This window comes from Macaca nemestrina, chromosome 19 (assembly GCF_043159975.1).
Source record: "Macaca nemestrina isolate mMacNem1 chromosome 19, mMacNem.hap1, whole genome shotgun sequence".
NCBI lineage: Eukaryota > Metazoa > Chordata > Mammalia > Primates > Cercopithecidae > Macaca > Macaca nemestrina.
This window is the reverse complement of record NC_092143.1, coordinates 57,381,742-57,399,447: the sequence shown is the minus strand read 5'-3', so window position 1 is coordinate 57,399,447 and position 17,706 is coordinate 57,381,742. Positions and strand designations below refer to the sequence as shown.

Genomic DNA, 17,706 nt, shown 5'->3' with positions numbered 1-17,706 from the left:
ACCCGTCTCGGCCTCCCAAAGTGCTGGGATTACAGGCTTGAGCCACCGCGCCCGGCCTTACTCTCACTTCTTAAGCAGTATCACATACAGTATATGCTGGCAGAGTTCAAATAAGTAATCCAATAGAGGTGGTCCTCTGTCCCTGGGATGAAGTTGAACATTCTGGTTTCACTGAGTGGTGGGTATATTTATGATTGTGCTCCAATTAGAGCTGCCTTTGGTTCCACAAAGGAAAAGTATCCCCACCCCCAAGGTATAGAAAAAAAATACAACAAAATCTTTAGTTTTTATTTTAATTTTTTATTTTTTGGAGACAAGGTTTTTCTCTGTCACCCAGACCTGGAGTGACACCCAGACACCTGGAGTGGTGTGATCACAGCTCACTGCAACTCCTGGGCTCAAGTGATCCTTCCATCTCAGACTCCCTACTTGGGTAGGTCCCAGCTACTTGCTGGGACCACAGGTAAATGCCACCATGCCTGGCTATTTTTTTTTTTTTTTTTTTTTTGTAGAGATGGGGTCTCACTATATTGCACAGGCTAAAAATCTTTATTTCTTTCATACTGAAGATAACCCATATGTTTTGCAAGCATGTTATATTGGTTGTTACTGGGGCTTTATAACCACTTAAAGACAAAACATCCTTAACTTGGTGAGTTTAATCTAGGAGAAAATCAAATGCTAAAACAGACACTCCTGAAAAAATGTACATCCTTAGTCAGTCAGTCTGTCTCTTTCATTCTCTTTGTTCTCCTCTGCACTCCACATAGTGTGAAATGCTGTGCCTGTTCTTTATGCTTCCATTATTTCTCAATATAAAGTAATTAAAATCTGCTTTGAAAAATATATGTAATCTAGTATAAAGTTTATATAAAATATATTTGCTATAAAGTATAGATTTACACATTTTATGTATTCTGAACTTATATGCATATCTCATTTGAAGTTGACAACAACTCTCTGAAGTATTATTATTCTCATTGTAGGGATGAAGAAATAGTGACCCTTGGTGGTGGACCTCTACCAGGTTGTGCAGCTAACAAGGGATAAAGACCAAATGAAATCTTTATTTTCAGGGTTTTGGTCTACTTGGGCCAAACACTTTCTAATTAATAAAAAGGCTAATCTTTATCAAAAGCATACGTATAACTTTAAAACTTCCAGATCACACATATAGGATGACCAACTCTGGTTTGTCTGGGACTTTCCTAGTTTCAGGGCTGAAAATCCTGTATCCCAGGAAGTTCCTCAGGCTCAGACAAAAACAGAATGGCTGGCCACTTTACATTCAGCAGTCAGTCCAAGAGACTGTAATAGATACCCATCATGGGAACTGAGAGAGACACAGGAAAGGAAATGCAAGTAGAAGAAAATGATCCAGAAAGTTTGTATAGACAAGAGTAAAACTGATTTCTTACCCTATCAAAGAAAACCAGTTGTAACAACCACCACAACCCAAAAATTGGCACCAACTTTTCAAAAATGTTTATGTAACCAAATACATCTATACATTTAAGATTCATGTCTATATCATGAAGTGTCCCAAAGATGCACAAGCTTGGTACTACCATATCTTCAAAAGTAAAACCTCTCAAGTGTTTTATGAGAAGAAATCACAAAACACTCAGACAGATATCCTAGGGTCAAATATCCTAAACCTCTTTTTGAGATCTTGATCTCCTCAAAGTCTGCCTCATTGAAGTAGCTACTCCCCAACGCGGCTTACAGTCTGCCCCCAACCCCTACCTATAGTGTGCCAGATTCTGTTTCCTGCCTGCTCTTCTCTCATTCTCACTGTCTTAAGAGTGTTCTTTTTCTTGGGTATTTCCCTTCTTTCCCTTTCTTAAAACCAACATAAGTCCCATTAATCTTCTCCTATGTCTCTTTAGACATTAAAGAGCATCTTCATCCCCTTATGCTCCTCTCCCCCATAAGCTCCTGCAACAAAGATCCAGAGAACTAGAAATACCTCTTCAAAGATGAGGAAGAGGGTGAGGAATGAGGAAATGCTGCAATTATTTCTACTTGAATATTATTGTGTGTGTGTGTGTGTGTGTGTGTGTGTGTGTGTGTGTGTGTAGATTATGAAGGTAAAATAATGTCATTACAGAAAATTTACAAAAAGTGAATTAAGATTTTTCATAAAGGATCCACAATCATTTTGATAGGAATTTTTCAGCCTTTATGTTCCTCTCCGGTGCCTACAGGTGTTCTAATAGAGTTGAAATCATGGTGCACGTACACATACAAGCTGATTTTTAACCTAAGTAAGCATTAGCCTATACCATTCTGTTTTTTATCAAAACTATCATTGTTAGGCCGGGTGCAGTGCCTCAGGCCTGTAATCCCAGCACTTTGGGAGGCTGAGGCAGGTGGATCACAAGGTCAGGAGGTGGAGACCATCCTGGCTAACACGGTGGAACCCCGTCTCTACTAAAAATACAAAAAATTAGCCGGGTGAGGTGGTGGGCGCCTCTAGTCCCAGCTACTCAGGAGGCTGAGGCAAGAGAATGGCGTGAACCCAGGAGGCAGAGTTTGCAGTGAGCCGAGATCACGCCACTGCACTCCAGCCTGGGTGACAAAGCGAGACTCTGTCTCAAAAAAAAAAAAAAAAAAAAAAAAACCTATCATTGTTACCCATTATTTGCTATCAAATATACTAATTATATTTTATATTAATACTATATGAATTATATTTATAATACTCTACTAACTATATATATAATACTAAGTATCTTTTGTAATTAGTATATTTGTACATACAGGCCTTTGCATGATTACAGTTATTTTCATGTGATAGGCATACATAACAGGTGTCCATTTCAACCAATGTTTAAGTTTATTGGCATTTAATAGGATTATCGATAGCATGCTGCTGTGGTTTTCATTTTTAAAATGTATGTGTGTAAGGTATACATGATGTTTTGATATACTCGTTTTGATATATATAGTGAGGTGATTACCACAGTTAAATTAATATTCCATTGTTTCCTATACTTTCATGCGTGTGTATGCGCATGTGTGTGTGTGTTAAGAGTACCTAATAATCCACTTTGGGAGGCCGATGCGGGTGGATCACGAGGTCAGGAGATCAAGACCATCCTGGCTAACACGGTGAAACCCCGTCTCCACTAAAAAACACAAAAAATTAGCCGGGCATGGTGGCAGGTGCTTGTAGTTCCAGCTACTCAGGAGGTTGAGGCAGGAGAATGATGTGAACCCAGGAGGTGGAGCTTGCAGTGAGCCGAGATTGCACCTTAGCATATTGTATGCTAAATCTCTACACTTATTCATGCTATATAGCTCTCTTTTTGTACCTTTTGATCTGTATCTTCCCATTTCTGCCTGCTCCTGGTAACTGTTGCTTTACTCTATTTCTATATATTTGATGTTTTTAAAAGATTACACATATAAGTGAGATCACGCAGGATTTGTCTTTCTGTGCCTGGCTTATTTCACTTGGCATAATGTCCCCCAAGTTTATCCATGTTATAGCAAATGGCAGGATCTCTTTTTGGAGGGCTGGATAAGATTCTGCATGTGTATATCACAATTTCTTTTCTCTGTCAATGAACACTTTGGTTGTTCCCACATCTTGGTTATTGTGAATAATGCTGCGATGAGCATGGAAGTGCAGATACCTTAGGGGGTTGGTGTATTTCCTTTGGGTATATACCCATAAGAGAGATTGCTGGGTATATTTTTAAGTTGATTGAATTTAATAAGATAATAAATAGCATGCTGCTGCTTTGAATCTTCCATATTGTTTGTAGAGCCCCTGTTTTCTAATGCAGTTTATGTATAGTTTTTCTACTTTTTCTTGGACAGTGTCTATTTTAATTACTTTTAAATGACTTGGATGTACTGATGTTTTCTCTTTTAACAAAAATCACAATTATGCTCCAAATTATTTTTGCATGAAAAGTATATGCTTTTAAAAATAAGTGATATGACAAAAATATCAGCTATAAAACTATCACCATGAGAATATTTCCTGTCCTAGTCTCTTAAGGATATTTATTACGGAGGAAAAAAATAACAGAGGTCATTTGCTTTTCAGTGACCATGTTCTTCATACACATGGATGTCTCACAGATCAGCTAAGACCTGTGTTTGAACACCTTGGTCACCCCTGCAAGGAGCCTGCTACCAGCATTTGCCATCCACAGAACTGTGCTAATAGAATCTATTTCTGGAGAATGGAGGAGAGATTAACTTCTTGTTCATGATAAATCAAGGGTATCTGATTTGCCTGTTACATGCCCAGTTTTCTCTGGAAGCAAGCCCTAGAAGCTGTTTTTCTGATCTAATCCTGACTCTCATGTTAGTGCTTATGAAAGAGAAAAACATTTACTCATGATAAAGACTGAGTTCTAGCCATTGTAAATCTTATCAATGGCCTTGTGAAGGTTGGGGGAAAAAGGAAGAAAAAAATTGATTGTGCTCACTCACACTTGCATCTGGACTAATGTTCCTATTCCCGTTGCAGAGTGTTCTGAGATTTCTGGAAATAGCAGCAGAGATAAAGTTGGGAATCTTAGGAGATATTTGATTGATGAATGTTGCACTATAAGGAGTGGCCAGTAACAGTTCAATAAGGAAAATTGTTATAGTTCACTCATTACTGGGAAATATTAGCAAACCTAAACATTTCATTTTTTTCTCTATTTTTCTTATAAGCCACCAAGATTGGTAGAAGTGCTCTTAACAAATATTTACCATGTTAATATTTAGAAGCACACACATGCATACATACATACATAAGATGTATGATTTTTTTTGGCTTCAGTAAAGGCACTTGGTACATACTATACATTCTATATAATATTTTGGTTAATTGCTTGAAGAGAAGCATATTTTTCCCAAGACAAATACAAAACATATTTATCTAAGATGTGGGCCAACAAATAACCATTTTCCATAGGTTAAGATGTACACTTGTACATGAGCAGTTCTTCAGTTTCAACAACCATTTTTTGAGTATCAGTGATGTGCTAGTGCTCACTCTGAGATACAACAAAGGTGAACAGAGCAGCTGAATGTGAACCATCGATGGCCGCACCTCTGTCCATCCTTCTTAGTTCGTTTGTGTTTTGACACCATCTGTTAGCCTTGAGAAGGTGTGTTTTTGACAGAGGGATAAAGAAACACAGGGACAGAAATGTGTACTTTCTGGACTATAGGGTTATTTCTTGCCATTTATTTGTGAAGTCATTAGAATGCCTGTCTGTCAGCATTACATAGAGCCTGCAGTTTCCCTAAGAAACTGTCAACTTTGGGGACAACATTAAGGAAAGTTTCTTACTCCTCGGTTTCTATCTTTTGATCTTTTTAAAAGACATCTAGTAACAAAGTCAGGCTAAAAGGCTAAAAGCTGGTTGGCCACCAATCTGTATGGGGCATCAAAATATCACTGAAATAGGCTAGTAATATGATGCCAGTTCATCAAGTTTTCCCTCGTGGTTTCTCAAAATGGTATTGCCCTAGATATGGTAAAATATAACCTAAAATAGAAGATTCAAAACCATCAACAAACAAACAAAAACAGAAAGCTTGCTTTCTGGCATCACCGTTTTGCCGTTGAATATTTTTGAGATGTCCACGTAAGTTCCAAGGAGCAGCTGCGGCCACACCACCACCCTGAGCCCAGCCAGCTGACAGTTGCCTAGAGCTGGCAGCCACAGCTAGCTGAAATTTGGAAACCCCGAAATGCCTAGGGTTGAGATGTGTCCAATTACCAAAATTATAAAGCCTTCATTAGGCTTTTGAAGAAGTTGTGTGGTCTGTAGAATTGCATGTTTTGAACATAAAGTGGTTAGTTATTTTCAGAGGCAGGAGATCTTTTGGCCCCCGTTACCACTAAATATTAATAAATATTAAACACAAGTTAATTAATGGTGATTTAAAGGGACCCATTATTGTTAATTCATGTCAGACTCTATTTGATGAAATGTGTATCTTTTTCCTTGTTTCCATTCACTCAATTTATCTTCTTTCAGATATACACGTGTATAACACACACACACACACACACACACACATACACACACACACACACACACTCATTTCCTTTTCCAGTCCGCACTCACATTTTGCAAGACAGTCCTGAAAAAGAAGTTTCAATAGGAAGGTAGAAGTGGTTTTGCACCCTATCCCGTTGAAATCAGTTTTTCCACAATTCTTACAGCAAGTTTTTCTCTAACAGAAAATGTACAGATTGAACAGTTGCCCTCCAAAACACTGGCAAGCAGGCGGCACGATGATTTCTTCCTCTTAACGGATCCCAACTCATTTACTAAGACTCATTCAACTTTTAACAAAAAATTTGCCATTTCCCTTTCTTACTACAGTCATAGCCATTCTCTGTAAAATTATATGTGGATATTAAAACTTAAATGCTGTCCTACAATAAAAATATTTTTAATACCCTAGAATATTTTTTCAGTTCTCCTCAAAGTTAAGAAAAAAAAAAACTGATTTGTATTTTGTGTACCTGGGAAGTTGTTCATGCTGAGTAACAGTACAAAACTTAGCTGCCTTGCTTTCTGCTTCCAGGAATGCCAATCAGAGAACATTCTTTTTCAGGCAGCCAAGTTTGGAAGTCAGTTGGTTTCTGGCAGTGAGTAGGGGGAGGGGATGGCAGGCGAAGCACAGTGAGTCCTCGGGCTGATGTTCAGCTTCCAAGTGTTTCCGTAATATCCATCAATGAAAGCATCTCCTTTTACCCACACAGAGACAGGTAAAAAGACAGCTGAGTAAATCAGCATTAGAGGTAACAGCGGAAGCTCAGTCAGAGGGAGGGGGGAGGGAAGGCGCATGAAAGCCTGCCATTGGCGAGCTCACCAAAGGCATCTGCCAGTGGGACTTCAATGGAATGTGAAACCAAATCATTTTCAAGTTAAAGATAGACACAGATCTAGAGGCTGGATTTCATACTCATAGCTCTCCCTAGAAGTTCAGGGAGTTCTGTTATGATCTCTGTTGTAATTAACAATTTGGTTCAAGTTTGTTCTTTAAATGGATGTGCTAAGAATTCATGTATGTTCTGGATGTACTGGAATTAAAAGGATTTAAGAAATCATGGTGTGCATGCTGTAGGGTAAGTGAAAAGATTGGTTTTTAAGGTGCATCGCTTTTCTGGGATGGTTAATGTTGAATTTTTCTTTTTATCGATGTGAATGAAAAGGTGATAGTAAAGATTTTTCACTGTTGTAGCTTGCTTATCTTTCTTAAGATAGTTGGTATTTTACATTTTGTGCAGCAGAAAGAGGATTTTAGCTTAGTTTTGAAATTTACATTGCAGGTCTGTAACTTCAGTTTCGACTTTATCCTTATTTGTTTTTTCCTCTATTCTTCTCTATGCACTATGAGTTTACTGAGTTACAATCTCAGTAGTTTTATGTCACAACACAGACTGAGTGTTACTATGTCTATTATGCTATTGGATGAAAGTATATTATTGTGAGATGGAGTTCAGTTTCCCCTGCATGGTACTAAGTCACTTCCCAATTTGAGAAACAAAAAAAGAAGGAAAAAGGAGAGGAAAGGTGCTCTTAAAGGTGACCTAAAACTGCACAAGGAGCCTTTAGAAGATATTCTACTTTTTAAAAAGCAACTGAGAAAAAATAGGCAGTTTTCAGAAAGGGAAGAATTAATAGAAGTTATTTTTTAGTGTTGCCTTATTAATTCCAAGCAGGTTCCCCTCCTTCAAAAGAGAAAGAAAAGCTGATATTTGCTAAGTGAATGGAGGCATTCTGATTTTACAGAGCTTGAGAGAAGACGAGGGAGAGGAAGGGTTGTCTGATTTTGCTGTTGTCGCACTGTTCTAGGATTTCAAACTTCTTCTTGAAAAGAATGACAAACTTTAGTTCTCTTCATGTTTTGCCCATGTATAGGTTTTGTGTCTTGTTTTGTCAAATGACCTCTCCCTCTGCTCTTAGAGACAGCTTTTCCAAACTTGCACAGCATTCCTTCTGAATAAATACTGTCCATAATAGTCACAGAGTACATGGTGTGAATTGGAAATTCTACTTTATATGGGGAAAATAAATCTGCTGACGCTGTTATTACAGAGTGCACAGATGAACAGTTGTTAAATGTAACTGGCCAGTTTTTTGTCTTGTCAAATAGACTAGATTCTAATGAGCTAAGTTGGCTAAACTAGGTACAAACAATGAAGGGGCTTATTATGGATTTTTCATTCAACTTTGATGAGAATAGTAATATACTGTGTTACTCTTCTAAAATGAAAACTGGTCATTATATTGATAAAGTCATTTGATTTTACAACTGCTGAGTAATCTAGTAAGGCCAAACAAATGTGAAGTTGGCAGAGCTCAGTTTTGATGCCCCTTTCCTCCTTTCTCTGTCCAATTTTCCCTCCCTCTCAGTCCTCCTTCTCCCTCCAGACCTCTGATGAATATGACTACTCAGCCCCCCTCTTTTCTTGTCAAGCAAGACCCATACTCAAGAAAGAATCTGACTTGAGAGTTTTAAAGTCAATGTACTAAGTCCACCAGTATTTTGCTTTTCAGCATAAACATCTGACCTTGTGACAGTTTAGACAATTTGTTAAATGATAGTTAACCTTGGGTAATACTTACAATTAACCCCTTTAGGTTGCAAACAATTGCCAATTGTGGTTAATTTTCATTTCCCCATGACCAGGTGTTAACTTTGTAAATTTTCTGTGGTCACATTGGATGCCTTGTGACATTGCATTACCAATTGTGTACTGAATGGTTGACGATAAGAATGAACCTGGCAGAAATCACACGTGCTTCCAAGAAGTTTGTGAACGCATGCACCTGGGTGCTTACCATACACTCGGGTACACACACAAACACATGTAGGCATGCCATTTATGTAACTAATATGTGTTTGATTGAATTATATAATAAATGAAAATATGTTAGGTTTATCAGTGTGGGATTTGGGTTTTTTTTCAGTGTGTCAAAAACAAAACACATACACAAAGAGAATACAAAATGTAAAATTCTAAAATGAAGAATTTTAAACTGTGTGGCCAAACAGTGTTGAAAGAAAAGGAGACAATTTCTCTGCTACTATTATATCACTTTTATATTTTCTAATTCTTTTATAAAATTGTCAATCTTGGCTTTTATTCCTTTGAACATCCTAAGTGTAGTTTTATAATATATTTCTGATAATTATATTATCTCAAGTGTTACTGAATTTGTTTCTATTATTACTGTTCCTACTAGTTCTCATTCATGGTGTCTTAATTTCGTGGTTGCTTGGGTATCTTTGACTCTTTGCTGGAAATGTATTTTTAAAATTACATTATAATTAAAGATCGTAAGAGTAAGTTGAGACCTAAGTGATAATGTTTTCCTCCAGAGAAGACTTTGGTTTGCTTCTGCCAGGCACCTGGGGGCGATATCAGACCAGAATCGTCTTAGACAAAGTACAGCTCCTGATGTTCCCTGAATCACCTCTGTGACAAGAAGGCTGCAAATCAGTGAGAGGAATGGCAGGTTCACTCCTCCCCTAAAGGAGAGTATGACCTTTCATGACACCAGCATAAAGCCCCACCTGAGGGCCAAGGACTTTGACTTTTCTATGAAGCACAGACAGCTACTTGAAGTATAAAGCTGGATTCTCAGATCTTTTTTCCTGATAGTCATATACCCAAGGACTTTTAAAAGTGACCTCACCTCTCTGATTTCTGATCTTCTCCTAAGTTTTCATGTGCCAAATCTTCACCATCTTATTAAAGGCTCTTTGCTGTTTTTTGTTTGTGGTTGGTTTTTTGTTTTGTTTTGTTTTGTTTTTACTCTGTTGCCCAGGCTGGAGTGCAGTGACATGACGCGATTGATCTCCGCTCACTGCAACCTCTGCCTCTTGGGTTCAAGCGATTCTCGTGCCTTGGCCTCCCAAGTAGCTGGGATTACAGGCGCATGCCACCATGCCTGGCTAATTTTTGTATTTTTAGTAGAGTCGGGTTTTCAACATGTTGGCCAGGCTCATCTAGAACTCCAGGCCTCAAGTGATCCACCTGCCTCAGCTTCCCAAAGTGTTGGGATTACAGGCATGAGCCACCATGCCCGGTGTCTTTACTGTTTTTATATCTCATATATCTTACTACATCGGGTATATCAATCCAAATTCTCTCATTACTGTTACCAGAAATGGAAATTCATCCTACTGCTATTATAGTTGTTGTTGTTGTTTTTTTTTACACTTTTCATTCTAGAGAAGATATCAAAGTTTGCTGATATCATTAATGATTTCAGATAATTTTTCTGATTTTATTTTTTAGTTGTGACCTGATATATTTAGACTTTTTGGAGAAAATTGCATATACATGCTGATTGAAAGATTCGTGTTTTCTGACTTTATTTGAGCTGTCAACACCACTTAAAAGTTCTTTTTTTTATTATACTTAAGTTGTGGGATACATGTGCAGAACGTGCAGGTTTGTTACATAGGTAAACATGTGCCATGGTGGTTTGCTGCACCCGTCAATCTGTCATCTACATTAGGTATTTCTCCTAATGCTATCCCTTCCCTAGCCCCAAACTTCCCGACAAGCTTCAGTGTGTGATGTTCCCCTCCCTGTGCCCATATATTCTCGTTGTTCAACTCCCACTTATGAATGAGAACACGTGGTGTTCGGTTTTCTGTTCCTGTGTTAGTTTGCTGAGAATGATGGTTTCCAGCTTCATCCATGTCCCTCCAAAGGACATGAACACATTCTTTTCGATGGCTGTGCAGTATTATTTGTCCCGAGCTGGCCCCTTTCCTTGGCAATTTCTTTAATCTCGAATCCACCCCACAAGCATCCTTCACTCTCAGAGGTTGATTTTGACTGTTTCTGCTTTCTCTTGGCCTGTATCCAGTATTAAGACATTTTAAAAATCATCTTAAATCCCATGCTTTCCATTCTCTCTGCAGTTGCTCTACTTCAGGTCTTCATCATTTAACTTGGCTATTATATGGTCTTCTAGTTGTTCTCCTGTCTCTAAGGTCCATCCACATCCTCACCCTGCCACTACACACACATCTTGCTGAAACCAACATACCCATTTTCTAAAAACTATAGACTTCAATTAATTGCTCCCCTACTTAAAAATCTTTAGTGGTTCATGACTCCCTTCAAAATAAAACTTACTGTCCTTAGTATGTCTTAAAAGGTCCATCCCAAAGCCTCGACCTATTTCTCAAACATTGACTCCACTACTTCCCTGGTTGTCACCAATACTTCAATCACACACAATGGCTGCCTCCACAACATGCCATATACTGTCTTAGCTCTGTGCTAGTCTACCTCCTTCCTCCCCCCTCCCCCCAGAATGCCTATTGCTTCTCTCCTTTGTGGGAAAACCCTACTTTTCCTTTAAGGTTGACCTCATAAGTCACCTTCACTGTACTTTCTGTACTTTCTTTTTAAGTGTAAAACTCACCCACTATTCTGGGAGTCCCTAATGCTGTGGCTTGTGTCTTACACACTTTTTTATTCTCAGTAACTGACACATAGGAACCACTGAAAAAATGTTTAAGAAATGAACAGATGACTATTCCAAAGAAGTTTGTTTCTGAGGCATTTCTTTTGTTAATATATTCTTTTCCATTCTAAACATCATTTTTTTTTTGACCTTAGACTCTGTCTAGAATAGTGATCATTAGTAATCCTGTATGTCAAGTGGAGTCAGTAAAAACATGTTTATTTGTTTGATTGTTGTCACTGTCTTGGGGAAAGGGAGTTCCTTATTTCCTTTCTTTTTTTAACCAAATATGATGTATAACTTGATTGTGATGACAAGAGAGAGAGAAGGAGTTTAAATATGGTGAATCAGCTGCATATTATCAGAGAGATTCATAATCAAAAGAGTCATAGACTGGGAAAACTGACATATTTCAACAAATCTACTCCAGAATGTTAAATAGCACAATGGGAAAATGTCAATGAGGCACAACTAAATGAAAATTATCTCATTGCACACAACCTCAATTTCAGCCATTAGAAAACACTGGGTTGTTTCAAATCACAGTGTGGTGCTACAAAGAAAGCAGTTGAGTGTTTATGTAATATAATATTGTGACCCTAATCTTGAAAGCTTGTGGAAAACTTTTCTTAAAATTTTTAAGGCCTTGGCCAGGAACGGTGGCTCACACCTGTAATCGAGCACTTTGGGAGGCCGAGGCGGGTGGATCACGAGGTCAGGAGATGGAGACCATCCTGGTTAACACGGTGAAACCCTGTCTGTACTAAAAAGTACGAAAAATTAGCGGGCGTGGTGGCAGGCACCTGTAGTCTCAGCTATTCGGGAGGCTGAGGCAGGAGAATGGCGTAAACCTGGGAGGCGGAGCTTGCAGTGAGCCGAGATCGCGCCACCGCACTCCAGCCTGGGTGACAGAGCAAGACTCTGTCTCAAAAAAAAAAAAAGTAAGGCCTTGAAGTGCAATTTGAATATCATCTTTCTAAAAGCCTATGCTAAGCAAAGAAAAACGGTATTTTTAAACATTGAATATAGTTGATGGGAACCAGAGGAAGAGGAAATATAAGTTATTAATTCCAAGGATGTTTAATTAATTTTATATTCTTTGGACCACTTACAAACTTTTTACACATTTATTGTGAATCTTTGATATGCCAACTTCTAAGATTTGGGTAAATAAGAAACTTGGCTTATATTATTTCTCATACAGGACACTCCTACCTTCACAAAGAGAAAAGCCCCAGTATGGGTGGGGCCAAAATGTATCTTCAGAAAACATCTTTGAATTTAATGAAATATTCAAACTCAGTGTTTGAGATCCCAAAATTCTTCATCACAAAATATGAAAATATGATTCTGGCCTTTCTTTTTTGCCTCATCTATGAAAGCACTCTAAACTAGCTCTTGAATAATGGCTGATTTCTAAATCATAACTTCCAAATAGCTGAACTCATTTTTCTCATTAATTCAATAATTTGAGCTCCTATCTTTTGTTCCAACTGTGTAGGCAATGAAATTACTTATTCACCCCCTTCACAGGACACTGGTACTGAAGGATACCATGTTAAAACAATGAATTTAATTAATAGTTTTTTTCTTTTTTGTTGTTGAAAAGGGAAAACAAAACCTTCAAACCTGAAAAATTCCATATCCCTTCATTTTACTTTTTCTTATTATAGAAGCAATGTAGGAAAATCATGACTTTACTTGTTTGGGATTGTCATTGTTTTGTGTTCTTGTTGTTGTTTCTTTTTTGAGACACTGTCTTGCTCTGTCGCCCAGGCTGGCGTACTGTGGTGCAATCTCAGCTCACTGCAGCCTCCACCTCCTGGGTTCAAGCGATTCTCCTGCCTCAGCCTCTCAAGTAGCTGGGATTATAGGCATGCACCACCACACCTAGCTAAGTTTTTGTATTTTTAGTAGAGATGGGCTTTCATAATGTTGGACAGGCTGATCTCGAACTCCTGACCTCAAGTGATCTGCTCGCCTCAGCCTCCCAAAGTGCTGGTATTACAGGCGTGAGCCACCGTGTCCAGCCAACAAGTTTCTTTATGTATCTTTCGTTGATATTTTAAATGTATTTGTCCTAATCTCCACACATATTTAAAAAGTCATTTTGCCTTTCTCAACAGCTAGTATTTTCTTCTCAGAAAGTTAAGTTAGAGGATAGTCTTGAGATTCTTAAAAAAATCTCTTGTTTAGGAGATACTTTTATTACAGAAGAGTTTAAAGATACCTGAATAAATTCTGATAAATAGTTAAGTCAAATGTGTATTTCTTATTACATATTGAATTAAATCTTAACATAAAATAGAAATACATTTATTTGTATAAATAAAGCTGGACTTGGCATTTTTACAAAATAAAAATGATGTAAAGATGACTCAGACACTCTGAATCATGAAAGTTTTGTAAACCTCTAAATATTTTAAAAAGAGCAATAGAGTTACTTTATTTTTCTAAGTCTCAGTTTATTTTTTATACTCATTCCTATATAGTGTGATAGTTCATAGGTTTATAGATGCTGAAGCAATGAATTCACTGAATGAATCACAGTTCAGGAACACAGATACCTTAATTAGTTTTTTAAAAGATATAATTTTGAATGAAATTTATCTTCCAATGCATATGAACTTCCAGGTCTTAGATTGTTCATTTCTACACATTTGTAGAATCATGTTTACTAACGAAAAGATATTTAACACCTCAGATAAGTGTAGCAATTCTTCCAAGATGCATCCAATGTTTGAAGTTATTTTGTAGGTAAAAGACATATATTTTATTTTATATATGATAAAACTAAGATGTAGACATATGAAGTGTTCCAGATACACTATGGGTCATTTCCTCAGGTAACAAGCAACTCTCAATTTCAGTGACATAGAGAAACCAGATTTCCTTCTCACTTACACAATTTAGCCACCACAGACTGGCTGAAGGTTTTTCTCTACACAGCTATTTTCACCTGGAAATGACTCATTTTCCTTATGATCACATTCCCTTAGCCAAAGCGTGCCATATGGCCACACCTAACTTCAGTTGGATGGGAAGTATACTATGATCCTACCATTGATCTAGAACAGGTGAGCCCCAGTACTGGGACTTAGCCCAGGAGGGTTTTTGGCTTTGGCTAGGGCAGGAAAGAATTCAAGGGCAAGCCAGTGGTGTTAGACAGCAACTTCTACTGGCAGTGTACATCAGCAGCAGAGGTGCTGCTCCTTGCAGAGCAGGGCTACCCTAGAGTGTGTCCAGAGTAGCAGCTGAGACTCAGTTTTGTGGTCATATTTATATTTTAATTATAAGCAAATTTAGGGGTGGTTTATACAGAAACTTTTAGGAGAAAGGTGGTAACTTCTAGGTCATTGATCATTGCCATGGAAACGGGCGGTAACTTTGGGTGTTGCCATAGCAATGGGGAACTGACATGGCATACTGCTAAGCATGTCTTCTGGAAAGCTGTTTCCATACTGGCCCTGTTTTAGCTAGTCCTCAATTCCTTCCAGTCTCTGAGCCCAGCCTCTGGAGTCAAGTCCCTCCCGCTACCCCACCATGTGCTTAGAAAGAGAAAGGACTGGAATATTTATGTAGAGCTCTAAGGAATTTCTACACTATTGGATAATAGGCAGCCGAAAACTCTCTTAGTAACACAGACTTAGGCTTAAAGTTATATATACCTGTGAACAGGTCCATACTTGGTAAATGTACGCTACCTGCAATTTGATACTAACGTCCATTGCCTGTTTACATCTTTTGGCTCTCATCTCCACTGAGACTTTTGAGCTGTTTAAATCTTTACCATTTCCATGTCTGTGACCTTTTCTGTCAGCTTCTCCACCACTATGGAATTCTAGGATTTTACCACTCCTTATACTTAACCACTCAGGGAGTCCTGCCCATAAACAGTTTTGGGAAGTGAAAGGAGACTCCACTAGGGCAATTCCTACAGAATGTAGAGAGCAAATGTGAAATGTTAAGCTTTCCCATCTCTGGGAACTGCTCATGTATAGTAGAGAAATGGAGAAAAAGGAAATTGAATGCAATTCTAATCTCCAGCCCCCACTTTTACCAGTAGACAAAGTAAAAGGATTAGGCTCAGGGAATATAGCACAGAGGAATGGTGATGTATATTATATATTAGAAATACATAGTCTTGAATAGCATTTATATTATTGGTACTCTACCCTTTGCTTAGCATTTAGTTTTAAGCACTAACTATAATAGATAAAACTCAGGAATTTAAAGATTGAAACACTTAAGAGTTGAAAATTTTTAAGCCAATATTTTAAGGCCCTTTGAATTGCAATTTAAATCAGCAAATCCAATTTGTGCCCTCGGAAGCCAGTAATTTTAGGAAATATTATGTGTGTGTTGGGGGTAGGGCTGGGGTAAGAATCTTGGATCAAATGAATTTGGAACATGCTGTATACCATATCCCTTTCTTGGAGATTTAGGTGAACATTTGCATTAAGAATGCATAAAAGTTCTACACTAAAGGGATGTGTTTGACTTTCCTTGACCAAGTGTTTTCCAATGTAATTTGACCGTGGAACTTTATAATTATAGATAGATACACAGATAGATAGAGATATATCACATTTCAACACCACAAAACACACTTTGGTAATTCTGGTTTCAACAACCTCTAAGGCTGAATGGTGCGGTGGCTCATGTCTGTAATCCCAGCACATGGAGGATCATCAAGCCAGGAGTTCAAGACCAGCCTGGGAAATGTAGTGAGAGCCTGTCTCTATAAAAAAAAAAAAAAAAAAAAAAAAAGATGTCTGGCGTAGTGGCTCATGCCTGTAATCCCAGCACTTTAGCACTTTGGTAGGCCGGCAGATCATGAGATCAGGAGTTCGAGAATAGCCTGGCCACATAGTGAAACCCTGTCTCTACTAAAAATAAAAAAATCAGCCGGGCGTGGTGGCAGGCACCTGTAATCCCAGCTACTGAGGAGACTGAGGCAGGAGAATCACTTGAACCGGTGAGGCGGAGGTTGCAGTGAACCGAGATCGCACCATTGCACTCCAGCCCAGGTGACAGTGTGATACTCCATCTCAAAAATAAAAATAAAAAAATTTTAAAAAAGTAATTTCAAAAAAGAAAGAAATTTAGCTGAGCATGGTGGTGTGTGCCTGTAAGTCCCACTCAGGAGACTGAGGAAGAAGGAACACCTGAGCCCAGGAGTTTGAGGCAGTAGTGTTTGTGCCACTGCTCCCCAGCCTGGGCAACAGAGTGGGACCCTGTCTCTAAAAGAAAAAGAAAAGAAAGGAAAAAAAATCCCATTTAAAAAATAAAAATAAAATAATTACCTCTAGTACATTGTATTAATAATTAAAAGTGCAATAATATTGCAGCTCATGTAGTACTTTTAGAACATAAAGCTAAGGATTTTAAAGGACTTTTTAAAGTATTCTTAGTATTTGACACTTTATTTTCATTCTCTTTTTTTTACAGTTTTTATTCACCTAAAATCTACATATAAAATTTACCATCTTTACCATTTTTAAGTGTACAGTTTAATGCTAATACATTCGTATTTTTTTTCACCTTTTTTGGTTTTCATTCTCTTGTTAAATGGCATTGATTTTCAACACCAACAGAAATCAAACTTTAAATTGACAGAGCTCGCAATAATATTTGTTTAATACTATTGAGGAATATTATCTTTGATACACCACAGGTAAGGAGATTGGTTGTGTTCTTCAGAATGCAGAATTCTAAAGTGATTTGCTCCATTTTGCCTATTTCATTCAAAAATCTAAAACTATTATTTCATTTTAGAATATGATCACACATCGTTAAATTTATTAGACTTATTATTTCTTTATGAAGACCTTGTGAAGAGAAAGATCATCTTCAACTTCAGCTTCTCTTTTCTGGTCGTTTTTCTTGGTAGTTTCCTTTAAGTTCAGAAGTTTTAAAGCTTAAAAAGAAAAAAATTATTGGGTTTCAAAAAAAATTGCTCTACTGAAGTTATCATGTATGGGAATTTTTCTGTGCAAGAAGAAAAGCAAAAACAAAATATCCACCATTTCTTTTTAGAATATGTGTTATATTTGTGAAGTGTTACGACCCTTTAAAATGAAGCATCTTGTTCCATGAACTGTTATACTACCAACAACTCCATTCAAAGAAAACCCTAGATATAAGGTTCACCCAGAAATATTAAGGTGGCTTAGGTGTGACCAGGTGTGTGTCCTTTCATCACTTGTCCACTCTGAGAAGATAATCCTGCTTTTCA

The 17,706-nt window shown here is 37.7% G+C and overlaps 1 protein-coding gene across 28 annotated transcripts in view; it reads left to right on the top strand.

The window, feature by feature from the left end:
* LOC105498620 (dystrobrevin alpha) overlaps window positions 1-17,706 on the top strand; it is a 419,513-nt gene that overhangs the window by 106,623 nt on the left and 295,184 nt on the right. For 3 of the 28 annotated variants that reach the window (XM_011770933.3, XM_071085459.1, XM_011770975.2), the window contains exon 1: window positions 6,897-7,099. The exons of 8 other annotated variants lie outside the window; for them this stretch is intronic. The gene's annotated coding sequence lies outside the window, so the exon portion shown is untranslated. Of the gene's footprint in view, window positions 1-6,574; window positions 6,740-6,889; window positions 7,100-17,706 lie in introns of those variants that run through there. 17 more of the 28 variants (XM_071085453.1, XM_011770896.3, XM_011771033.3 and 14 more) reach the window with 12 other exon arrangements.